The following is a 26486-nucleotide window of genomic DNA, read 5'->3' as shown; positions in this document are numbered from 1 at the left end:
TCAGTGGCTCATAGAGTTGGAATCTCCTGTCAGTCTCTAAGTTCAATAAAAGTGAGAATCACAGGATGAATGTATTAACCATGAATCAGTGACTTTGATGACATCTGTGTTGAGGTTTCCCATGGATTGTTTAGGGAGAAGTAGCTGGGACTGGAGTTGAAGGAAATGTAGTTATCTTCCTGGTTAGGAAAGAAAAGTTAGTTTTCATTCTGGATATACTTGGCAATGATCCATGTGGATGGTCGTTCCAATGCTGAATCCTTTCTTATCCCAAGTTTGTATCCTTAGCCCATGTACTATCAAAAGCCAAGTATAGGAATCTGAGGGTATACTTGCTGTGGGCGTTGGACACTTGGGGGAGGCTGCTCATTTGTTTGCTGGCAATCCAGACTCCCAAAATAATTACATAGAAATCTGTATTAATTGCCATGCTGTATGACCAGTACCTTAAGCATTTTTCTACCTAGTCCTTACCTCTTAAATCAACAAATTTCTATTAGTCTGTGCATACCACAAGGTTATGGCTTCCCAAAAAGTTTCCAAAGTCGGTCTCCTTTGAGGCAGCTAAATGGCATTCCTGACTCTGCCTATTCTTTCCTCGTCTATCTGCTTGGAATCCTCACATTGCCCTATTCTGCTAAGCCACTAGCCAAAAAAGCTTTATCCATTAAATAATAAAAGCAAAAACACAGGCAGAAACACTTCCCACACAATATTCCTTTTCTTTTTAAATAAAAAGGAAGGTTTTAACTTTAACATTGTAAATTTTAAAATTTACATTATAAATTTTTACATTATAAATTGTAAATATATATATATACAGGTATTAAGCAAGAGTTATAGTTATATAATTGATCTTAAATTTGTGTCAATGAACCAAGATCCATACCAATACAATTCTCTATAGCATACACTTGCTTAAATTTATCTGTTGTTTTAGCTTTCCTAGCATGAAAGCAAACTCAAAAAGCATCTTAAATTTTCTGGAATATGGAAAAGAAAGTGATACTCAGCATGTTATGAATTCAAGATGGAAATAGCTTGAAATTAAAATTGAATTCAATTGAGTGAATTAAGATCACAAAGTTCTGTCTCTGTTTTGGAATCCTTAACTGTGTGCCAGAAGCCATGAGAACTGTTAAATAATTGCCAAAAAAATCATATGGCTACTGGGAAGTTGTCATTTTTCATCCTTAGAGATTTCAAGAAAAGAGGCCTGAATATGTTTCCTCAAATGTGATGACAAAAAGCATAGCACATAGGAGGAAACATGCGCTTTCCCTTGCCAGCATGATCCACATTACTTGAGATATATTAATTCTGATGGAGAATCATATTTCAGCACGGGCAGAGTGCAGTGTGAGCAAATTATCCTCTCCTTTAGATGATAGCATCTCTGTCCTTCCTAAAGCCCTCTCTGCACACTTTTGTAGCATTTCCACTTTGGACTATGTCATTGCAAATATTGTTTACAATGCTCTCTGTTGGTCTTCTGAATAAAACTAGAGGCCTCAGAGATCCCCTAGATCTCCTAGATGATGGAAGAAAGGGGAAAGAAGTGGCAAGCTCAGAAACTGTAGGACCTGACACTGTTATTGCTCTAGAAGACTTCCCTGACTATGTAGTGCCATATAAAGAAACAGAGCTTTTGAATACCTTATGTAAAAATTTCGTTTGTAGTACATTAGAGGAAACGCTGTCAGAATTGCTCTGAGAAACAGTTGGTTCAAACACTCCAATAGGGTCTGGAGAAAAAAATAAAAGGTCAAACACTGTGGCTCTGAAGTCAAACTCTGTTTTGAGCTTCTGTAGTGATTTTAGATTCTTGCTTTCAGTGATTAATCTATGTATGTAGCATCTAATTTCACTGCTTTCTTGTTCTTGGCATTAATTTTTCTTCTTACATACCATCTCTTTAATTTATGCTGTCTTAGAAGATATTGCTGGAAATTCTCCAGACATGCAAGGATATTTTTATACTAGTAGAAGTAGTAGTAGGATGTCTTTAGGCATCCCCTTGTTTACATTCCTTTCTCTTGGTAATTCCTCTACAGGTTCTACTAGTTCCAACCATGAATCTTGGCCCTGTTACTCTGGAGTGAAACATATTTGGGAAGATGCATATTAACAGAAAGCTCATGTTAAGACATTTGCAGAATATAAAATCATTGCAATCGATTTAAAACCAGGTCTTTATTGCTTCTAATACCTTAATGACTAAACTGAAAGCAACTTTTGGGTGCATGGCACCATTGTCTCTTTTTTGTCCTTACAGTCAGTGGCCAAGATTCAGTAGTGTCAGCAGTTGTCTCTGGGAATGACTGCCTACCTTTTTATCCAAGGACCAGACAAGAATGCGATGAACAACAAATGCCATCTTTAAAGTGAGTTACAACTCTGGCTGTCAGCTATGGATAATAATAGCATGCAATGGATTTTTTCCAAATGTCTGTCTTGCGCAGAAGTATTGTCTAACCCATATAACTAATTGACCACGACACATTTTATTCAACTCTGCCAGAAATAAAAATGGTCTTTTGAAATGGTTAGAGTTTATAGGCCAAGGAAGATGAGGTGCAAATATAGGGAAAGCTAGCATGCCTGCTAGGAAAAGAACTTTTTTTGGAAACTTGGGGTGAGAGTACCCACACTTCACTAAGTAGCACATTATCTCTGTTGTTTAAATAATCATGAAACACCACTGGTTCCCTGAAAGCAGGATTTTGTAGAAATGTAAATTAGTTTTCCATTGGGATCTCAAGAGAATTTATAGATGTTTAAATATCACTCCATTGGAAGAAATATCATTTTGGAGGATACAGAGATGCTACCAGTGAGATTGGGTAGAACAACTATGTTATTCTTGATATGGCAAAGGAGAAAAGTAAGTAAACATATTTTGCATAAATNATGGGTAGAACAATTATGTTATTCTTGATATGGCAAAGGAGAAAAATAACTGCAAATATTGTGCATAAGTTAGTGGAGATTACAGACAGTATTTTATATGGGTCTTTTTTTTTTAACCTTGTAAGGGAGTAGAAGGGTTGTAGTAAAGATGTTGGTAATATAATATGGGAAGGTGCATTGCTAAGGTGAGGTCACTGAGACAGTGATTGTACATTAGTGAAATCACCGCACAGTTGTCTTTTTCTGTTTGTATGGAGGGGCAGGCACGATTGAGAGGTGTGTGACTGGTTTATGCCTGAGAAATGTACATTAGGGTCAGAAGTATTAGTGAGGGGCTTTGGAAAAAACATGGCTATTGCTGTGCACAATGAGAGATGTGTCTCTTGGTGAGTGTCAGCTTTGACTAATAACGCCTGTATAATGTAGGAACTGCATCAGGTAAGGTCTGGGAAGCTGACAATTTGCTATTAGTTTTCAATACAGTAGGTATATTGAATGAAAGAAAAGGAAGTGTCTGCTAGTGTTTATTATATCTATGGAGGATAAGGTGTAAGACGGATCAAATTAGATTAGCAATACAGAGAACCATCTACTAACCTAAATCTTAGAACTCATTGATGTCTTGTAGCAAGAGGAAGGGAGTGACATAGAAAAATCACAAGATATATCTTGTAACCTGCTTTTCATAAAGATAAATAGAAAATCCATGAGCTGGAAAGTAGATATTAATCTTTATTTTATTTAGGTATCTGAGAAAATGTTTTTCAAAATTTCTAGTATTACAAAAATGTTTCAGTAAGCAAAAAACTAATCTCTCGCAGCCTGCTATGTGCTTTCACTGGATATGGGAGAGAACAGATTAAAAATAAATAATTTTGTACACTGTGAAGGCAGAGAATCTGAGCACCATGGCCACGTAACCCCCTTAGTATATTGGGTACATAAACTGACACAGTAGAAGGCTAATCAGTCCCTTCATGATTATTTCATGTGTGCCACAATAAATAATGCATCATCACTGGAGACGTCCCTGTGAATATTAAAGACTAGAGGGCAGAATAAATGGGGAGAGAACTACTGAGGAAATTAAATAGGAGGAAAGAAACGAGTGATTTACTGTTGACTGAGATAGCACAGTGTTCACTACTGGCTTCAGGAAGGCATGGGACTTACCAAGAATCAGGAGGTTAGTATAGAGATGTGGTAGGTTTGCTGAATATTTGCTAGGTCCCCATCTTTGTAAAGTTAGAATTTTTTTGGTAGATAAAGATACCCAACCTACAAAGGTTGTGCAGAAAATGAGATTGCATTCTGGAGGAGGTCAGAGGCAGGATAAGCAAAGGAAGCTCAAGTGTGATATATGAAGGGAAGTTTTATGATGTGTCCAGGTTCCTAATGAAAACAATTGAATGGAGCAAATACTTTTCAAGAAACTTTTGTATGGATTTAAACCCTGACTAGAGCTTATATCCACTTATGAGTGATTCTATACCATGTTTGTTTTTCTGGGACCTCATACAAGATAATTTTTTTTCTAGTTCCTTTCCTTTGACCATAAATTTCATGATGTCATTGTTTTTTTTTTTTTCTGCTGACTAATACTCCATTGCGTTAATGCATCATATTTTCTGTATCCATTCTTTGGCTGAGGGTAATCTAAGTTGTTTCCAACTTCTGGATATTATAAAAAATACTGCTATGAACATAGTTCAGCAAGTTTCCTTGTGTTACGAGCATCCTTTGGGTATATGCCCAAGATTTGTATTGCTGGATCTTGAAGTGGATTGATTCCCAGTTTTTTGAGGAACCTGCATACCAATTTCCAAAGTGACTCTACAATTTTGCACTCCCACCAGCAGTGGAGAAGTATTCCTCTTACTTCACATACTCCCCCAGGTAGGCTGTCATTAGTGTTTTTTTATCTTAACTATTCTGACATGTGTAAGATGGTATCTCAGACTTGCTTTGATATGCATTTCCATTCTGCCTAAGGAGGTTGAACAATTTTTAAGTGTATTTTTGCCATTTGAGATTCCTCTGTTGAGAATTTTCTGTTTTAACGTGTACACCACTTATAACTGCATTATTTGATAGTTTGATGTCAGGTTCCTTGAATTTTTTTTGTATATTTTGACCAGCCCTCTGTCAGATGTGGGGTTAGTGATAATCTTTTCACATTTTGTACTCTGCTGTTTTGTCTTACTAGTATCCTTTGTCTTACAGAAGCTTTTCCATTCCGGCAGGTCCCACCTATGAATTGTTGATCTCTGTGTCAGTGCTACTGTTGTCATATTCGGGACATTGTCCCCTTTGCCAATGAATTCAAGGGTACGTCCTACCTCATCGTATGTACTCACTCATAAGTACATCTTAGGTGTAAATTAAAGGATAGCCAGGCTAGAATCCACTGACGCAGAAAAGCTAAACATCAATGAGGGGCTGAACAGAGAGACATGAATTTTCCCTGAGAATGGGAAATAGAAGAGATCCCTTGAGTAATCTGAGAGTGGGGGTGATGTGGAGCTGTGGGAATATGGGGATTCAGGTTGTGTGTATTGGGACTGGGATGAATGGAGGGAATAATGAAAGAATATCTTGAATGGGGAGCATTTTGTGGTTAGGGGAAATCTGATGCCAGTGAAACTCCCTAGGAATCCATAAGAATTATCCCAGTTGAGACTCCTAGCAATAGGGCTGGAGAGATGGCTCAGTGGTTAAGAGCATTGCCTACTCTTTCAGAGGTCCTGAGTTCAATTACCGGCAACCACATGGTGGCTCACAACCATCTGTAATGAGGTCTGGTCTGCAGACATACAGACAGAATATTGTATACATAACAAATAAATAAATATTTAAAAAAGACTCCTAGCAATAATGGAGAGGCCGACTTTACTGGTCTCTTATAATCAGATTGGTTACTATTCTAATTGTCATCAGAGAGAATTCATCAGGTAACTGATGGAATTAGATGCAGAGATCCACATCCGAGCACCCTGCCAATCTCTAGGGCCCTGTTGAAGAGAGAGAGAGAGGAAAGAATGTATGAGTCAGGGGTCAAGGTCAAGACAGGCAACCCCACAGAGCCACTGTACCTGAGTTCATTCGTGTTCGTGTTCTTGATCTCTGGGTTAATGGCTAGGGGACCCACATGGGATTGACCTAGGCTCCCTGCATGTGTGTGGCAGTAGTGTAGCTTGGTCTGTTTGTGGGATCAGGACCTGTCCATGGTGCTTGAGCTGGTTTTGTGGAACCCTATCCCAAAGCTTGTTTGCCTTGTCTGAAGTCGATACTTGGTCCTGCCTCAACTTGTTATCCCTTGCTTTGTTGACTCTCATGGGAGGCCTGCCCTTTTCTGAAAGGAGATAGGGGGGGAGTATTTGGAGGACGCTAGAAGGAAGGTGTTTGGGAGGGGATGGGAACAGTGGAGTGTGGGGAAACTGTGATATGTATATTACAGTTTCACAGAAGGCATCTAGCATAAATTAATACAGGTGAAGACAATCAAATCTATCCCTCGTCAGTGCAAATTATGCCTCTAGACTAATCAATGTTTAATCTTCTTCTGTGAACAGAAATATTAAATAGTTGGGATGATTTGCATAGTTAGGACCTCTACGAGCATTCAGGTCTCATGGATGGCAGGTAGTATTTGGCACTAAGGTCCGAGAAGGAAGCAGAGCCACTGTGATATTTCAGAAAATCAACCTAACTAATACTGTAGGACTAGAGTACATGATCTCACTGGACATTTAACATGGGTAGAGTAGAGCAAAAAGATTCAGGTTCACCAACACAATCATAGGTGTTGAAATGAAGGAATTTTATGTATAATAGTTAGTGCTTCCTGTCCATAGTGATATATGGAAGAAATAATTGATGCTGATAGATTGATTCTATGCTGAACATTGATTATTATTTGACTTAGTAGGTCCTTGGTTTTGAAATCTTGATATCACTTGACACTTGTTCACAGATGACACTTGGTGTCCCAAGTGCTTTACCATGGTTATTTTTAATGTCATACTATTTAATATAGTGCATTGGCTCAGAAATTTGCATTATTGATTACATAGAGTGAATATCCTTGAGGACCTTGAATTGTTTTTAATGGATTTATTTCTCTTCCCTTTAAGGTAAAATATTCCTGGGTCAGAATTTGGCTCAGTCAGTTGCATTCATACTTTGAAATTAAGAACATCTGAGTTTTTTCTGGAAGAAACAGGTAAAATTCCAGAAATAGTATTCTGGGCATGCAATCCCAGGGAATGAATGACAGTGACAGATCTTTGAGTTTTGCAATATTTCCAAACTAGGTTACTTGGTGAATTTTAATGAATGTAACTGTTTCAAGTGAACCTGAACATAGGAGATATTTGCATCAAAATAGTATTTTTTGAATGTAATTGCAAAGTTGCACACATGAGCTCCAAGCAGTTAAAACTACACGTACCTGATTTGTATCAGGTCAAGTTAGCCAACATCTCAGTATGGCTGTTATAGGAAGTAATGAAATCTTACTCCTATTTTAGTAGTCATTGGCATTTGACAAACTGCTGAAGAATGATGAATTTATTTTCTTCAGTTATGTTTGATCTCAGAAAATACACGGCTTCCAGGAGAGTTCTACTGATACATTATGACACAGGCGACCCTAAAAGAACTCAGTTTCTATGAAGAAATGAAGGAGCCTGGTCCTCATAACCTTATATTTTGACTGGTTGTTATTTTCTGAAATGATCTCTCTGTTACAATGGAGAATTTCTTCATTATGAAGGAAGCCTCCATTTTTTCGTGTATAAGGATAAAGTTTTAGAAGTTGCTAAGTTACATTAATAATTTGTGGATGTCACTTTTTCTTTTCTTACCTATAAATTTATCCCCACTGAGTATTTAGATTTCTAATAGCAAGTAATCTCTCCCTGTTGTTGAGCAGGTCATGAGCACAAATAGGGATGCATTGGATACCACTCAGATTATGTGTGTTAGTACTGAAAACTTAAGGTTATTGTGCCATGCTGTTCATTGAAGTGGTTCATAGCCACCATAGCCATCTAGGACATGAGATTCTCTTCCTCCTTCAGAAGCTTGCACAATCATAATGGATGCATCTACAAAACACTTCACACCTAGTGCTCATGGTACATTGCAGTGCACTGGCTGAAAAGTTGTGAGGAGCTAGAGGATCAGGGAGAATGTTATGATAATGTGTGTCCCAGTAATATCAGAAGCTCCACCTATAAACTTTCTACAATATGACCATAGGAAAATGAGATGAATGAGGATGACAGCAATGAACTGCTGTACAGGAGAAAGAAAAGTCCACTAGGTCTCAAATGAACACAAACAACTTTAGGCAGTTGAGGAAAGCTGGAAATGGAAGATTTGGCCTTTTGCAGGAAAGAGCACAATTATTTGTCTTCTGCCCAAAATCCAGCTTTGAAAACATACATGCAGGTAGCATTAGACTTACTGATCAGTTTATATTTAATAACATATATGTATATATATGCAAAAACAATTAGTGGAAAAGAGGCTGTGAATTTGAAAAACAAGCGTTAAGTGGTATATGGGAGGGTTTGAAGACAGGGAACGAATATATGTTGTAATTAAGTTATAATCACAAAAATAAAAATAGAGAAAACAGCCAAACACTTGCATACACAAATGCACATGGACACATGCATAAGCACAAGTACTGACAGATACACAAGCAAACATATACACACACAAATGAAAGAGTTCTTCAAGTTAAAACACAAGTGATGTTAGAGATAGGGGAGAATTATAGATTATGTTATTAATGGTGGGCTTTAGCTATGCATAATATTTACATATTTATATTAAATAAGACATTCTAAAGAAATAAAGGCGACAGAGAAAACAGTTGAGTCTGTTTCTGTATATTACATTTATGCACACTTGTGCTCTTTCCTCAGTGTACAACTGCATGTGAACACACAAGCACCTAGAAACATAAATACATACGCACACACACACACATACATACAGATATATTTGAAAGTTTTTTCATAGTACATATTAAATTATTTCTTGATATCCATGCTCATAGGGTACATTGCTTGACCAGGGGTAGAACTCAACATTTCTTTCTTTAATTTAATCCTCAATTTGTAGGTCACTCTAATACTTCCAATTTTATGTGATGGCTTATGTGTACATTTATAGCAGTTATGGAAATCGACATAGGAAGATAGCAAATATTCAGCAGCAATCTGCACTTAGCTGCCCAGAGTCACATTCAGGAGGGCTCATACAGAAATGCAGGCTTGCTCATAGGATGCCAGGATCTATTCCCAAGGATCCAGGTCCATGCTCACGCTCCAGGCACCTTTGATTGTTTTCCTCTGTTATCAATTAGAGCCAGATGTCATGTTAAATTACATTTTTTCTGCCTTTCTAGTTTCAGTTTCCCTGTTTCTGTGGTAACATAGAGGGAGGGGGAGAGATACATGCAATAGCAGCTCAGATAGAAATCTCCATAGTTACAGCAGGCCCTTGATTTCCATTGGTAGCTTTGAGATCTGTCTCTTGATTGGCCCAAATCTATTCTCTAGTTGACTGTACACACTCAGCCAATCAGAGATAACAGGAGATAATATCATTCCCTTCACAAAGGGTTTTTGTCAGTCGGGCTCCTGGCTGGAGACCAGCTCACAGCTGGTTCCTGGTTCTAGCCAGGACCTGACTATAACCTACTAGTCAATGAAGGAGGATTGCTACTGAAACTTGTGAGGAGACAGAGCCAATTGACATCCAGCATAGGCAGGTACTTGCTAATATTTCCCACATGCTGACTGTGTCACCTGCTCCTTTTTTTCTGTGCAGTAAATGTGTCCCTGCTTCTTAAGCCGCTGCATCCCCTTTAAGATACATCAATGTCATATAGCTTTGGATTTTGGCTTTATATGCAATGCATGGGATTCCTCTTCACCTTCAGTATCTAACCAAGACAGGAGACCTACTTGCTGCTCCTTACACTCCCTTCAAGGACCTACCTACTCTGTGAATAATTTTCTTTAAGTGCACCTCTTATATGGAAACATGAAATTCTGACAGCTAATAGCTGAAGCATTTGCTGACACTGTTTTATTTGCATGTCGTCTTTTCCTTGTGTTTGACCCTAGTTTCTAGTTACAGAGGAGGAGTCACCCCAAGAATACACTCTCACACTGCAATTGATGTAAAAGCAAGAGGATTTTAATTCTGCCACGGCAGGGTCACTCAGCATTCAATGCCAAAGACCCCAAATGCCTGTCACAAACTATTTTTAAAGCAAAAAGCCATAGTTTTCCAACTATTAGGATTGGTTTATTTGGGGAGGGGAAGCTTCCAATGACAAGTGGTCTGAGCCAGGGCTGGAGAGCAATTGCCAGATCAGGTGAGGCAACAGGGAACATCTGGGGGTCATTTTGACCCTTTTCCAGGGACAGAGTCAAAACATTTGTGGACATCTGTGGGTTATCTCATCCCAATTCTAGGAACAGAGCTCTATTTGGAGAACATCCACAAGGACATAAGGAGATGGAAATTTCCCAATATTTCAGTATGTGCATGTATAGTTGTTAGATTCCTTGGGGGGGAACTCTAAGGCACTAAGGCTGAGAAGACTCAGAATTAGCCCCAGAATTGTCTTAAAGTTCTACATTTCCTCCTCTTTTTTGACTGAATCCCAATCCTGGGATTTTTGAAGATCTCTCTTAAAAGCCTGGTACTGGTGTGTGAGCACTAAAGCTTGATTAATGCTAAGTCACTCGTGAATGAGCATCAGGAGTTGGTTGAAAATGCAAGGCCCAAAAGTTAAGAGGAGTAGCAGGATGAGTAAGGGACCAGTGAGAGTGTAGATGAGGGTTGTGAGCCGGGGGAATGGCTAATCAATGCCTCAAACCAACCTTGTTGTGCCTATCAATCTCATTGTCTCTTGTCTAACCTGTCTCTGAGTGTTGCCATAGAATCTTTAATTACTCTGGTATGATTTATGTAAAAACAGCATTGCTCCTTTAAGGCAGCACAGAGCCCTCCTTCTTTAAGGAACAACAGATCTAATCCACGTCTATTCTGTAACACCACTTTGGAGAGCAAGATCATTGATTCCTTGAGCTTAGAAATAGTCTGAAGCTCTTAAATCTTCATCCATTGCTGTTCTTAATTCACTAAAGTATTGAGGCGTCTGCACCAGAGCGGTGGCACTGGTGCCAACACTGGCTGCCACTCCAAGGCCTAAGATTACTGCTAGGGTCAGGGAGATGGGCTCTCACAAATAGCAGCTTGGGTGTTTGTCAAATTCATCCTCAAAACCGGAGGCACTACGATAATAAATTCTGGGGACTAATTGAACTATCATACAGAAATCAGAAGCATCATTAAAGACAGTAGTAGAGATACAGTGAGTTAACCCAGTGCTTCAGGCCCACCATAAGTCAATGGAGGGTACCAGATATGTGTTTACTGCCTTTCTGGAGCTCCGTAGAATTTGGTTACACTGGTGTTGATATTGTGGGGTCCCAGACATAGGCCCTTCCTTTTCCGATTCTTCTGTCAAGGTTAACTTTTTCTGTTGCCCTCAACTACAGGATATATGAGAGGTGGTACTCTTGAAGATGCCAGATGAGGCTATTCCCCCATAATAGGGAGGTCCTGCTGACAAACATAGCCATCAAGATTGTGTCAAGCTGGAATCAGTACTATTTAGCAAAGAAAAAGCTCCTTGCACAAGGTTGAATAGTCGTTGGCTTGTGTCAGGAGGCACTGGCAGAGAAGCAGGAAGAGTACTGAGAGTAGTCCAGCCTGCAGCAGTAAGGGTACAAGGGATTTTGAAACCTTGTATAATGTCTAGGGCCCCTTTAGGGGGCCTAGTCTGGCCAGGGCTAGCTGGCCCTGGTCAATAATACTTGGTTGGTACCTACAGGTTGGCTTGGAGGAATCTCTACCTTTAGTTTAATGGTGAAGGTGGCACCTAAATCTTGTTTATGTACCCTGTCTGGGAAATACCATCGCATGCCCCAATCCTTCCTGACACCGTGGAGACTGTCCTGCTGCTTGCCCCTGGGAAGTAAAAGTGATATTTAAAGGAAGACAAGTGGGGGAGACACCACAGGTCCCTGTGTTCCTCATGGAGCATTGCTTTGGGGAAGTATAATTTTTGCGGGCAGGTATCCAGTCAGAAGAAGAACTAGGTTTCCAATAAGCATCCCCAGTAGTTTTATATCTCCAGGCACCACAGTATAGGTAGTGTAAACCCCCATCCCATTGAGTTGCAGCCTGATTTCAACCATCTCAGGAGCAGACATAAAAATCTAGCTTTCCCAAATGGCATCTGTGTTCTGGACCCCCGCACCCAAATTTTCCTTCAGTGGAAAATCTTCTGCCAGCCTCCAGGGGCAGCTGTTGGGGATATGCATCCCAGATATCCCAGTAGTCTAGCCTTGCTACCATTTGACGGAAATCAGGGGTGAGGGCAGGCCACCATGTGTCTGGGGGGGGCGCTATTTTGGAGGCGGTTCATACCACTTCTCTGGTATGTGAGGAAACCTGCCAAGTCAATTTCTGGGGTACATGGGGATTGCTCTAAATGGGCAGGGGTATCAAAGCAAAGGCTAGCAAAACCGACAGCATTAGGCTGTGTTGACAAGTCTTAACTTTCGGGGATTTTGGGTGCACTGAAGCTTCCATTTGGAAAGTCCTAGGTCATCGTCCTTCGGAAGTGCTGGCTTAGTGTGGGACACGTGGATCTAGGCCACAATGCCATCCACTTTGAGGGTAGTGATATTGTAAGGAGCATGGTGTAAGGTCCCTTCCAGCGAGGTTCAAGGCTCTGGGACATACACCAAATCGCCAACCTGGAACGGGTGCGAGACTTCCGAGTATCCGGACTGGTAGGCAGCGGCCAGGGGCTTCCACACCTAGGCTTGGACAATCTGGAGGGCCTTCAACTACGCCTGCAGATCGGGTTTGTGAGTAGATGGGTCAGGAGGCAATCTTAAAGAGGCTAAGAGGGGAGGCCCCCCATATAGGATCTCATAGGGGGTAAGTCCAGGCTGAGATGGGGTGTTCTGCACATGGAACAAGGCTAGGGGGAGGATCTGTAAAAAGTTTTTAGCACCAATTTCCAAGTCTAATTTGGTCAGGGTCTTTTTTATGGTTCTATCCATCCTTTCAACCTGTCCTGAACTCTGGGTTCTGTATGCACAGTGTAATTTCCAATTGATCCCGAGTGTCGTGGCCACACCCTGATTAGCTAGGAGACAAAGGCTGGGACGTTGTCAGACCCAATTACGTTGGGCAGGCCAAACCAGGTAAAATATCTTATAGTATCTTCTTTACCACCAATTGAGCCATCTCTCGGTTGGTGGGAAAATCTTCTGTCCATCCGGAGAAGGTTGTAGTGATAGGAACAGCGGGCTGCGGCCTGGCTCCCAGCCAGCTTTACCTGAAATAATTACATGGAAACTGTATTCATTTAAACACTGCCTGGCCCATTAGTTTCAGCCTCTTATTGGCTAATTCTCACATCTTGCTTTAACCCATATTTAGTAATCTGTATTGCACCACGAGGTGGTAGCTTACTGAGAAATATCCTAACTTGTGTCCATCTCAGGTCAGAGAATCATGGCATCTGCCTGACTCTGCTTTCTTCCTTCCAGAATTCTGTTCTGTCTGCTCCACCAACCTAAGGGCTGGCCTACGAAAAGGCCAAGGCAGTTTCTTCATTAACCAATGAAAGTAACACATAGACAGATGACCCACCTACATCAGAAGGTGTCTATAAAAACCAGGAGATATTTATTACCGTATTTTCCCGGTTTTATCTTGTTGAAGTCCACTTCCGAATGAGTACCAGATCGGTCTCCCCTTATTCTTATGCCCTCCGGGGCATTCTGATGCCCTGCATTTACCTTGGCTCAGGGGACACATGTTGATGTCACCTGCTGTATAAGGGAGTTAAGACATGGAAGATAAAAATCTGTCTTTTTTTTAATTAAGAGAGTTAATGTTTTTGTATCCCAAATGAGTCCATCAGTGCATTTGGGTGACCAGCTCAAGGGCATCTTTCTTGGGCAACACGATTTTTTCCTGATGCTTCCAAGCTTTTTATTGTTCATCAAAGTCTGCATTAAGTTTGTGGATAGTCCCTAGATCCTGGGTGGAATATTGGAAATAATCTTCTGTGGAAGGGGGTGCCTCTTCCAGGGTTAATATTTCTGAATTCAGCATGGCCTTTTTAGCCTTCTCATCAGCCATTCGTTTTCCCTTGGCAATGGGATCAACGCCCTTCTGATGTCCTGGGCAAAGAATAATGCTCACCTTCTTTGGTAGGAAGAGGGCCCTTAATAATGCCAGGATTTAAGTCTTATTTATAATCTCTTTTCCAGCTGAGGTTAGCAATCACTGCCGCCTTTTATAAATTTTCCTGTGGACGTGGGCCATTGCATATGTATAACAGCTGTCTGTATAGATGCTTACTTTTTGTCCTTTTGCTAGCTCTAGAGTCTTGGTAAGGGCTATTAGCTCTGCATTTTGAGTGGAGGTCCCTGGTGGCAGTGCTTGTGCCCATATGGTACTTTGTACATCTACCACTGCCATCCCGCCCTACGCTCACTTTCTTTGAGGAAACTGCTGCCATCTGTGAACCAGGTATGCTCCATATCAGGAAGCTGGAAGTCAGAAAAATATCCCCTAGTTCCATGGTATTCGGCCAATATTTGATGGCAGTCATGAGGTACCCAAACAGTGGGTTCTGAATTGGGGAGCAGGGTGGCCGGGTTCAGGGATGTTGCATTCCCGAAGGTGATAGGTTTGGGGTTCAGCAATAGGATACATTGCTTGATCAGGGGTAGAACTCCCATGTTTTTCTTTAATCTAATCGTTTTGTAGGTTACTCTAGTAGTCCCAATTCGATGTGATGGCTCATGTGTACATAGCAGGTATGAAAATCGACATAGGCAGATAGCAAATATTCAGCATCAAGCTGCACTTGGCTGCCCAGAGTCACATTCAGAAGGGTTCATATAGAAATGCAGGCTTTCTTACAGAAAGCCAGGATCTATTTCCAAGGAGCTAGGTACATGCTCACGCTCCAGGCACCTTTGATTGTTTTCCTCTGTTAGCAATTGGAGACAGATTTCATGTTAAATTACATTTTTTTTTGTCTTTCTAGTTTCAGTTTCCCTGTTTCTGTGGTAACATACAGGGAGGGGGAGAGATACATGTAATAGCAGCTCAGATGGAAATTTCCATAGTTACAGCAGACCCTTGATTTCCATTGGTGGCTTTGAGATCTTTCTTTTGATTGGCTCAAGTCCATTCTCTAGATGACTGCACATAGCAGCCAATCCGAGGCAAATGAAGATAATATCCATCCCTTCACAAAGGGATTTTGTCAGTCAGGCTCCTGGCTGGAGTCCAGCTCTCAGCTGGTTCCTGGTTCTAGCCAGGACCTGACTACAACCTAATGGTCATTGAAGGAGGATTGCTCCTGAAACCTGCCAGCAGACAGAGCCAATTGACATCCAGCATAGCTAGGTACTTTCTAATATTTCCCACATGCTGACTGAGTCACCTGCTCTTTTTTTCTGTGCAGTAAATGTGTTCTTCCTTCCTAAGCCTCTGTGTCTTCTTTAAGATACATCATTCTCATTCATCTTTGGATTTTGGCTTTATCTGCAATGTATGGGATTCATCTCAGTCTTTAGTATCTAACCAAGACAGAAGATCTTCTGCTTTTTACACTCCCTTAATGTACCTGCTATGTGAATAATATCTTTAAGTACATCTCGTATATAGAAACATGAAACTCAGAGCTCATAGCTGAAACATTTGCTGACACTTTTTTTATTTGCATGTGGTCTTGTCTTTGAATATAGTTTTGCTCCATACAATATATAATGACTATTGTTTCCTGTCCTCCAGCTCCTTTAAGATGTTTTTCACATTTCCGTTTGCCCAAATCTACTCTTTCTCAATTGAATATACACAGGCATGTAATAATAATAGTAATGATAATGATAGTAAAATATTCATAATAATATCAATAATAATAATAATAAACATCAGAATAGAACGAAAGAAACACATATAAAAACATGCCAAAGAAACACAGAAGCACATAGATGCAAAGACACGTTCATGCAAACATAAATGCCACAAAAATACAAATGGTGTGGGATTCCCTCTGTATGCACTAAATATCATTGGTTAATAAAGAAACTGGTTTGGCCTGATATAACAGAACACAGCTAGGCAGGAAAAACTAAACTCAGGAGACTGAGTTAGAGAGAAGCCTTGGAGCAGCTGCTGGAGACAGACACACGGAAAATTTGCTGTTAGAGCCCAACCTTCTGGTGATGCACAGATTAATGGATATAGCTTAAATTTAGATGTACGGGTTAGCCAATAAAAAGCTATAGCTAATGGGGCAAACAGTGATTTAAATAATATAGTTTTTGTGTGATTATTTCAGTGGTGGGCAGCTGGGAAACAAACAAGCAACTACTCACATGTTTGACTGTATCCATTTAAACTTGGGAAAGCTTACAAACTAATTTTAGAAGCATGGCTTCTAGGTATCCAGCATTTTGCTGTTGGCCTGCCAGAGATCCTTTAAGAAAGATCTTCCTAATTAGCAATAGCAGAAGAAAAGGCATGCATTTTGAAATGGTGGCTTCCTGGGCTGTGCTGCTAATAAGAACTCTAAAGAGGTCCATCTATGGAGCACTTAAGTGGGTTTTGTGAGCAGAATGCTAAAACGTGCGGAATAGTGTGATATAGACCCACTGCATACTTGGAACTGGGGCAGTGTGCACAACTCAGGGTAGTGAACAGACCTCTTGCACCATGTTGGACTGGGTGGAGCAAGACAGCAGTGCTGTAGTTCCTTCAGCAACATCACCACTTGAGTTCATATGAAGGGCTTTGCATTTTAATAAGCACTTCTGGTCACAAAATAATTACAGATACACAATCAAGACAGATTCAGATAAAAAAGACCAGACCTTTAAATGGGTCACAGTATTGGAGAAATGTACATAGGCTTGGGAGAGAGAAAAAAAGAATAGAGAGAGTTGTAAAAAATGGGTTTTAAAAAGTCAAAGCAAATCTTTAAAGTGGTAGGGTTCAGACAATCAGAGATTTGAGGAGAAAGATAATAAATAATAATAAGTAATAAAGCAAAAACAAATAACCCACATAAAGATGGACTAGGCAAAAAGAGTATGGATTATGTATATTATTCTGTTATCTTTGAATTTTTTGACTGTAAAGGAGCTAGGTAACACACACACACACACACACACACACACACACACACACATATATATATATATATATACTTTTAAGATATTTTGACTTCAGAATTTGAGCCTAAGTATATGTTGCTTTGAAAAAGCGGTTCTTCTTTTGTTTCCACAGAGGATGATCACCTGTGGAATTATTCCAGACTAATAAGATTTGGATGTAGGGATAGCCCAGCCCATTGGGGGGGCGTGTTCGCCTCGGGCTAATGTTTACGTATAAATCTGGTGGGCATGAGCCCTGCCACTCTCTCTTTTGTATTTCCTGTTCATCATAAGAGCATGAGACTCTAAATCTCAGGGTTGTGGGTTCGGGCCTCACGTTGGGCGGAACGGGAAGGCTATGGCATGCGTGAGGCTTCCTTGGCTATATCTCAGACTCGGCACTGGGGCCCGAGTCAAAAACAGCAGGGCTCCTGGCAGCTGGACAGGAGTGGGAGAAGGGAAAGTGAGCCAGGAGCACACTGTGAAAGCTAGTGGGCTATGCTTACTTGAGTCCAGTTGCTTCCTGAGCTCTGGTAGCTGACTTGCTTGCAAAGGCTGGGAAAGATCAAGCTTGCGCCCTTGGGCCATGCAGGGGCAAGGGCAAAAAAGCCCCACATTGGGTGCCAATTTGTATGTGACATAATAACCAGGCTAGCTTAATATGTGTTGCATTAGGAGCGGCAGGGCTGCATCCCCAGCACCCGGCCGCCTGCATGGCTAGCTTATGCCCCAAAATAATTACACGGAAACTGTATTCTATTAAACACTGCCGGGCCCAGCTAGTTCCAGCTTCTTATTGGCTAGCTCTTACATATTGTTCTAACCCATTTCTAATATTCTGTGTAGCCCACGAGCTGGCTTACCAGGGAGGATCTTAACCTGTGTCTGTCTGGAGCGGGAGAATCATGGCGACTCCTAGACTAAGCTTCTTTCTCCCATAATTCTGTTCTGTTTACTCCACCCACCTAAGGGTTGGCCTATCAAGGGGCCTAGGCAGTTTCTTTATTAATAAGAAATCACTCCCACATCAAATATGAAACAGCAAATTTTAATGAAGGGATGGCTTACAACACCAGGGATCCAGCGATGAGCAGGAAATACAAAAGAGAGAGTGGCGGGGCTCAAGCCTGCCAGATTTATACATAAACATTAGCCCAAGGTGAACACGCCCCCACAATGGGCTGGGCTATCCCTACATTTGCTGGATCAAGATCCCCTGAAAGGTTACTATGAACACCTCCAAAAAATACTTTAACCAACAGAAAGCAGGAAGCTGTAGGGAGAACTACACCCTTATTCCCAAATATTGTTTATATGTTTAAAGGGGGATATGCTATAGAGTTTTGTATTGGTATTTATTTTGGTTTATTGATACAAATTTAAGGTCAATTTTGTTTATATATATATATATATATATATATATATATATATATATACACACACACACACACATTTCTGCTCTTGATTAAGGTACTATGTTTGTGCAACTTATTTGAAATATAAAGTATAATTAAGAAATACAGGTTATAGATAATTATCTATAATAGTCAAGCTTTCAGTCATGTTAGATTTTCTAGATATATAGAAATGCATTTCTGTTAGATAGTTTTAAAGACTACAGAATATCGCATTTTTAATGTTTTAAGAACTTAAGCTTTATATGACACTGAGACACATCTGCTTCTTGGAGCACCAATTAAGTCCAGAGGAAGATGTGCATTGAAGAGGCTCCTTATAGAGTTTGCTGGCCATTTTGTCAGAAGGTGCTCTTGTCTGGAATGCTTGATGAACTGTACATGCAGTACCTGCAGAGAAATGAGTGCTTAACTTGCCTAAGCATGACACTTTTCTTCAGGGATCCTGTTTCATGAAAGAGTCAGCTAGACATTCTGAAGGACACAGAAAAATGTGACTGAGAAACTGCCAATATAGGCTGACCTATCTTTGGAATTTATTACTTCCTGGAAAAGTTTGCTGGATACTATGGGATCAGTAGGCTGAAGATGAATGGTACAGATGAACTTTGTATGTCTGTTCAGGCAGCAAGACATTTCTATCAATTCTAGAGTTTTTGAAGTTGCTTAAAATCTACTTCCTGTTTACTTAGGTGATATTATATTCTTCTGGAATCTTTGATGGAGTTTAAGGACTTATAGTTACTGTTTTCCTTAGTTATGATAAAAGATAAAATAGATATAAATATTGTAACTTTAATGCTTGCTTGATAACTATTTTATTATATGTAATTTACTATGTTAAAGTTAAAACTTCTGTTTTTATTTAAACAGAAAAGGGAAGGTGATGTGGGATTTTCATTTGTATGCTGTGACTACCATTGTTTAATAAAGAAACTGACTTGGGCGGATAGGGTAGGACAGAGCTAGGCAGGAAAAACTAAACTTAATGCTGGCAGAAAGGAGGCTGAGTTAGAGAGAAGCCATGGAGCTCCCTCCAAAGACAGAAACACTGAAATTTTGCTGGTAGGCCACAACCTTGTGGTGATGCACAGGTTCATGGAGATGGCTTAAATTAAAATGTACAAGTTAGCCATGAAGAAGCTAGAGCTAATGGCCCAAACAGTGATTTAATAATATAGTTTATGTGTGGTTATTTTGGTTCTGGACATAATTATTTTGGGTCTGGGCAGCCAGGAAACAAACAAGTGGATCCTTACAACACACAAAATCCTAAACCATTAAATATAAGCAAAGAACATATGAGGATAACAATTGTTTAAAAGAATTTTGAGATGAAAAATCTCCAAACATTCTATTTAGTGCTTTGTGTGTGTGCAAACCACTGCTGGGCATTGAATTCTCTCTTAAGATTGGTTTGTGTGTGCAATGAGACTCCTCTGCATGGAACACATTATTCACTTTTTTTTCAGGTGTTAATCGGACCTGTATTCTGGATTTGGGATGGGATCTTGTTGAAAGCTCTTCTTGGTTAGTACCAAATGACTATCTGGGAGCAGAGAACTATAAGTGTAACATCCACATTGTTTCCATTCTGCTTTAATCGAGAATCACACATACTGTATGTTCTAATCTCTTTCTCTTTTCAGGTACATATTGTTTCTACTTTGTGTCAGATGCATTTGGTTACTCTTCCCTGTCTGGACACTCCAGTATTTGAGATGAAGCAAGGTAAGGGGCTGTCCATATTTCCATGGGAATAACTTTTCTATCAAGTATATAGTGAGGGATACTTATACTCTTCTTTCATAACAAGAGCCTGTTTTAGGACTGGCTCCAAAGCTACAGAGAAACCCTGTCTCAATAAACAAAGAAAAAGAAAGTAAGTTAAGCTATACTCAAATAGATACTCAAATAGATGCTGATGAATGGTAAGTTTATAAGAATTCACTATATATTCACTTTATTATTATAATAATTGTTACTATAATCTGAAAATTGTAACATTTCTATTTTTGGAAGTTAATTAGGTTATTTAAGCTTAATTTTCTATTTATATATAAACTTACATTATTATTTTTCTTAGTACTGTATATTGGTAAGTTCTTATAATTGTTTCAGTGAAGCATAAGGTCTCAAGAAATATCTGCTTACACTAATGATAATTAAAATTTTGAGAGAGATTAAACAGTAGCCATAGAGAAGTCTGAATGTGATCATTCATATATACTCAAACATACGCATCCTTAAATCACATCAGCTCCTACAAAGTACATCATGGGGATCAAAGTTTCGAAGCACAATCAATCAAAAATTGAAATGGGATCTTTTATTATTTTGTAATATTTATCTAACTTATTTTTATAATTTTTATCTGATTTGTTTGTGAAATTTTCACATATTTACCCTATTGTGCTTTATCATGTAAACCCTCAGTCAGCCAGCCAAACCTCCTTTCAGACTTTACATCCATGAAGCATAATTAAGAAGGGCTCAGAGAGGGAAACTGGGGTTCAGTCTAAAGATCTGAGAAGCAAAACAGCCAGCCAATGGTTTTTACCTCAACCTCAGTTTGAAATGGTGATCCTGCCTTCATGAATCTCAGAATGAAATTGTGTCAGAGAGCTGTCTCCTCCCATTTTGCAATCCTCTGTGTTGCTGGTATTAAAGTTGTGCACCACTGTGATTAAAGGCATGCACTTCCCCCTTTCTATGACAACTAGTTTGGCTACTCAAATAATGGTGTATGTAACTACTGCCTGGTCTTTAAGGCTGGCCCATGGAGCTGTTTTACTCTCTAATCTTCAGGCAACCATATTTTTATTAAAATACAATTGAAATTTCACTATACATCCTTCTTCTGTAATAATTTATTTGCTTATCCCTCAGATCCAGTTATATGGACACATTGTAAAATAATACAAGGAAAAGAACGGAGCATTCCATTATTCTTGATTACAAAATGAGCAATGTAGAAAGGGCAGCCAGTAGAGTGTCTCAATCCAAGTGGCCACAGGAAAACTTAGGACATGACAACTGTCCATAACACAAGACAGCTTTTTTGCTGATATATACATACATGCTATGTGTAGATGTGGTACTAGTAATATATGAAAATGAAGCTGTTTGTACTGTGATAAATTTTCACAAGGGTATAACTAAGAAAATAATTAGGGCAGTTTTCTCCTTATTGGAAGAAGAAAGCAGCTAAGAAAACTTGCATTTCCTGCTTACTCAGTTAATATTCCTTCCTTCGCAGTTCTCTGAAGCTGACGAGGACTAGATAGTTATAGCTGTTGTTTTCCTTCTCACCAGTTTCAAAAAAGAAATTTACTAAGGAGATGTAAAATACATAGGGTTTAGAGGCATTAAGAGATAGTTTTGGTAATACAAGTTAGAATACAAAGTGACTTAGGTCCTACCTTTTGTACTCACATTATTAGGATAGATAATGGGGTATTTTCTCTGAATTTGTCAAATGTTTATGGGCAAGACATTATTGACTTATTTATTGCCTGTTTGTATTGTATATAGTTATTGTACTTATTGTATATAGTTTTCCTTTTATTAGTTATAACCTTTTTATTTTAGACAAAAAGAGGAAATGTGGTGACATTTTGTTTGTGTTATAACATATAAAACTTGCCTGAGGATCAGAGTGTGGAGCTAGCTACTAGTTAGCCCCAAAAGCCCAGTCAGGAGGCAGAGGGAGAGGCAGAGGCAGAGTGATTTCTGTGAGTTCAAGGTCACCTTGAGCTACACGAAATTGATCCAGTCTCAAAAAGTAGTGGCTCACACTTTTAATTCCAGTTTTTGTCAGTCATAGGCCTTTAAATCCAAACTGGGGATGTAGAAACAAGAAGGGATATGGCTGGGTGGGGAGAGAAATATACAGAGGAAGGAGACAGGAGGTAAAGGCATTCAATCTGAGGACTTGTAGAGACAGGCTACTGCATTCAGTATGAGGATTTCTTAAAAGTAAGAACTAGTGACTGGTTGCTGCTCTGCTTTTCAGATCTTTTACCTTTCACCCCCCATATATTTGACTATTGATTTTTATTTAATAAGATTAATTAGTATCACATTTGAGAAAACAGCTAAAAAAAAATCCTAAGTATCTCTGCAGGTTTTTCATAGGTATTAGCAGCACTCTTGATTTATGTCATTGTTGTTGATCTTTCAGGCTGCAGCCAGTTTCCAAATATGCATCTGAACAGCATTGGGAAATTGTAGAGTAGCCATCCGAGGTCCACTTATCCCTCCATCTCCCCAGGCCATAAACCTCGGACTGCTAACTGCTTCAATGTTCCTCATAGCTGGAGCCATTTTAGTGACATTAAACATATTACAGGCAGTACTATTCCATTCAGAACATGTATTAATAAACATCCCATATGGCCCCCAGTTTATCTAAGTGTTATTAATAATTTCCCCAAATTTACCTAAACAATCTTTTCAAATGAAGGGTTTATATTGCAAAGAAATATGTGAAATCTTTGCATACTGGGAAATTAAAATATGATTCATAGGTAACATTTTGCCACGTCTGGTAAAAAGAGTAGGCAGACTACTTCTGTAACTGCATTTATGATCCAATAACATTAATACCAGGTAAAAGTCAATGTTAATAAGCCATGGATTAGCAAGGAGGAGGCCCTAAGCATATAGGATGTTCTGAGCCAGAATATATAAAATTAAATTTAGACCCATTTGCACAATTTTTAGCTGTTAATTCATCCCAAGGAGGAGATAACACCTTTGGGGTGGTATACACTAAGAGAGATGATGCTTTTCACATCACATAGTGGGGGATTTGGGATGTATGCCCAGTACAAATAACTTACAGTTTCAACAGATGTTACCAACAGTAAAGCACACATAGCCAGGACAAGATTCTCTGCTGTAACAGTTTTATCACACCTCTGCAGAACAGCTTGAACCTTAGCATTGAGAGACCTAATTTGCCCCCAGGTAGGCACAGGAGATTTAACACGCCAAAAAGAACATTTTTTTGGCCAATGATATCTGGGCCATGGCTGCCACCAGCACTTCAAGATTGTTCTTGTTTCGCCTCGATGCCATTCTTCTCCACACAGCAATTTCAATCAGTCCTTTGGGCCTTGATGCGATGGCCTGGAATCCAATGCTGGTGGCCATCCTGAAAAGACACAAGACCATACCCCCTTTGGTCTACCAACAACTATGTCGGAACCCATTCAGCATCAACAGCAGTTTTCGCTCAAATTTCCTTAAAAGAAGCTGGCTCCAAATCCTCAAACTTCTCAGACATAAAATGCTGTGGTAAATTCAAAAAGTTTGAAATAAACAAAGCCTGACGTATAATAGCTTTAGGATTATTCTGTAAAGCCTAAAGATCTTTTATACCCAAGTCCAGCATTTTCCTCCTTTTTTAAATATTTATTTATTTATTTATTTATTTATTATGTATACAATATTCTGTCTGTGTGTATGTCTGCACGCCAGAAGCGGGCACCAGACCTCATTACCGATGGTTTATGAGACACCATGTGGTTGCCGGGAATTGAACTCAGGACCTTTGGAAGAGCAGGCAATGCTCTTAACCACTGAGCCATCTCTCCAGCCCCCCCTTTTTTTAATTTGTTGCTTCAAGGCTCTTTCTACAGTGGCTTGACCTTGAGGGTTATATTCTATGCCAGTCACATGTTTAATATTATACTGATCACAAAGTCGCTGAAAATTTGTAGAGGAGTATGAAGGCCCATTGTCTGTCTTTATTATGGTTGACATCCCCAATACTGCAAAAGCTTCAAATAAATGGGTAATGACATGATTAAGTTGCCTTCCCAGATAATGTTGTAGCCCATATCATGAAGGAGATTGTATCTATTGTCATACGAACATAATATAACCGGCCAAATTCTGGTATATGAGTTACACCCATCTGTACAATATGGTTGGAATCCAACCCCCGAGGATTGGAACCAGGTGTATTTTGTCTTAAATGCAGGGGACAACAGATAGGACAGTTCAGAATAACACATTTAGCTTGTCAATAAGGGATTCTATATTGAACATGTAAGTGAGGAGCATTAGTGTGAAAATGTTGGTGCTCATCCTCAGCTGAAACAAAGTTTACAAAAGCATCAGCTAGATTATTCCCCTTAGTTAGATATCCAGGTAATTTGGTATGTGATCGTATATGCACAATAAATACTACACGATTTCGCTTTTGCAACAGCTTTTGAAATGTTAAGAATAATCCTTGCAGAATAGAATTATGAACATGAATAGAAGCAGTGTAAATGGTCTTTACAACCCCAACTACGTATTTGGAATCAGCCACTATATTAAGGGCTTCACAATACCTGGATGACTGTCCATAATTCAGTCTATTATACTGATGTATGAGGAGACAATTGTGACCAAAACTTTGATTAAGTACAATAAGCGACATGAGTTTTAGAACCATCAGTAAACACTGTTCGAGCTTGTGAAAGAGGTAGTTCAGCTATAAGGTTATTAATGACAAAATTCTGCACTTTGAAAAATTCCTTGCCCCTGCTTAGTGCATCATCTCGAATCCTTGAGATGAATTTATTCCAGAGGCTGATATTGAGATTTTAGTAACATTAGTTTAATGCCATCCAGATAGGAATTATTATTTATTGAAGACATTAATGGCCAAAATCCCTGTGATGACTGACAGAGAAATTTCCTTTCTGTCTAACATTCTGGGGGTGGAAGGACAGGGATGATGTATTCATTTCTGTAATGAATTCCTGCTGACCTTAGTACATTGTTCTCAGGCCCTGGAAGGCTAGAATGTTAGTCAAAAGCAATGAGGGAACTTAGAAGGATCTGGCTCATTGACAAGCTGAAAAGACAGCAATCACATTGGCTGGATTGGTCCACATCAGGTTTTAACAAGATCAGGACTCATAGTCATTTGGAGCAGGTTGTTGTCAGCAATTGATGCTTGGATGTGTTTGTCAGCCAAGTGGGAACCTGGTAAAACAGACACAAACTGGGAACAGAAGTCTTAACTTCTGTTAAATTTATAGACTCATTTGAAGCTTGTTTACTCATATTCTCAATAACTAAGGAAAGGGAAAGAAATCTTGAAAATTTTTATATACGTCTAAAGCCATCATTTCTTATAAATTTTATATTTTTAGAATATCCTCTAAAATCCATATAATCTCCAAGATTTTATGCCTTCAAATCCTTACAACCTGTATTGATGTTCTCAGTAGTTTTTATTTTTTATTTTTATTTTTATTTTTTTTTACTTTTTGACCCTTTGAATTAATATAGACTCACAATAAAAGCATTTTGTCCCATGACTAACCATCATAGGAGCAGTTAGACTGCAGTTTTAATTTACCAACCATAGATGTGATGTTGAAGTTTTTAAGAAACATGTTTGGACTTCTCTATGGATGTCTGAAAGGCTAAGAGCTTTAGTCTTGTTATTTTATAGGAGGTCAATCATATAGAACCCTGCAACTCAGAGGATTGCTTGTACTGCGATGATTAATTATTAACTTGTATTTAGGACCTCAGTCTTTTTTTTTTTACCTTTAAAGAACATGATTGCATAATTAACATAACTATTCTTCAGTGAAGAATCAGAATCACCTGCCTTATTAATAGGGAAATCAATCAGAATTAGCACAACATAAATAAATACTTAGAATTTTTATAGTTTTTCTTAAAACTCATTATTGTCTACAGATGAGTTTTTTTCCTATATCATTTTAGTCTCTTATTTGTCCCCTTCTCCTTTAGACAACATGTAAATTTCCATGAATACCTCCTCACGTGAGTTTATCTAGAAGGCCAGAACATTACATAGATATATTTCAAACAAAAGCCAAAATATATAGTA

General features: G+C 39.2%; 1 long non-coding RNA gene across 2 annotated transcripts in view; it reads left to right on the top strand.

Moving 5' to 3' along the window:
* Positions 1–26486, top strand: part of LOC126493742 (uncharacterized) — a 217358-nt gene that overhangs the window by 17470 nt on the left and 173402 nt on the right. For both annotated transcript variants that reach the window (XR_007589874.1, XR_007589871.1), the window contains exons 7-8: positions 2276–2384; positions 20266–20347. This is a non-coding gene — a long non-coding RNA (uncharacterized lncRNA). The remainder of the gene's footprint in view (positions 1–2275; positions 2385–20265; positions 20348–26486) is intronic.

Source organism: Alexandromys fortis, unplaced genomic scaffold (assembly GCF_014885135.2).
Source record: "Alexandromys fortis isolate MF-2015 unplaced genomic scaffold, M_Fortis_MF-2015_v1.1 scaffold_332, whole genome shotgun sequence".
NCBI lineage: Eukaryota > Metazoa > Chordata > Mammalia > Rodentia > Cricetidae > Alexandromys > Alexandromys fortis.
The sequence above is the reverse complement of the archived record's forward strand: the minus strand, read 5'-3'. Positions and strand labels throughout refer to the sequence as shown.